The sequence below is a fragment of the Arachis duranensis genome, chromosome 10, assembly GCF_000817695.3.
Source record: "Arachis duranensis cultivar V14167 chromosome 10, aradu.V14167.gnm2.J7QH, whole genome shotgun sequence".
Taxonomy (NCBI): Eukaryota; Viridiplantae; Streptophyta; class Magnoliopsida; order Fabales; family Fabaceae; genus Arachis; species Arachis duranensis.
Window position 1 is genome coordinate 84602132 of NC_029781.3, and position 267 is coordinate 84602398.

At 25.8% G+C, this 267-nt stretch overlaps 1 protein-coding gene across 1 annotated transcript in view; it reads right to left on the bottom strand.

Annotated features, from left to right (window-relative positions):
- LOC107470559 (BTB/POZ domain-containing protein NPY1-like) overlaps positions 1 to 267 on the bottom strand; it is a 3578-nt gene that overhangs the window by 2542 nt on the left and 769 nt on the right. The window lies entirely within an intron of this gene.

The window sequence follows — 267 nt, forward strand, 5'->3', positions numbered from 1 at the left end:
TCCCTTACCTTTATACCCCCATAACATCATAAATCCATATACAATAACTCAACTGTTCAAGATTAAAGAAGAAATAATGGAATATGTATAGTGTATACTAATATGTGAGATGTTATTTATCTCATCAATGTATTTATACAAATTAACATTAATAACATCATGTTTTAAAAGGTCCTGCTTCCACTATGATTGAACTATTGAAGAAGGAAATGAAGGGTATTCATTATTCAATCTTATTTAAAAAAAATAAAAAAAAAAAGAATCCAG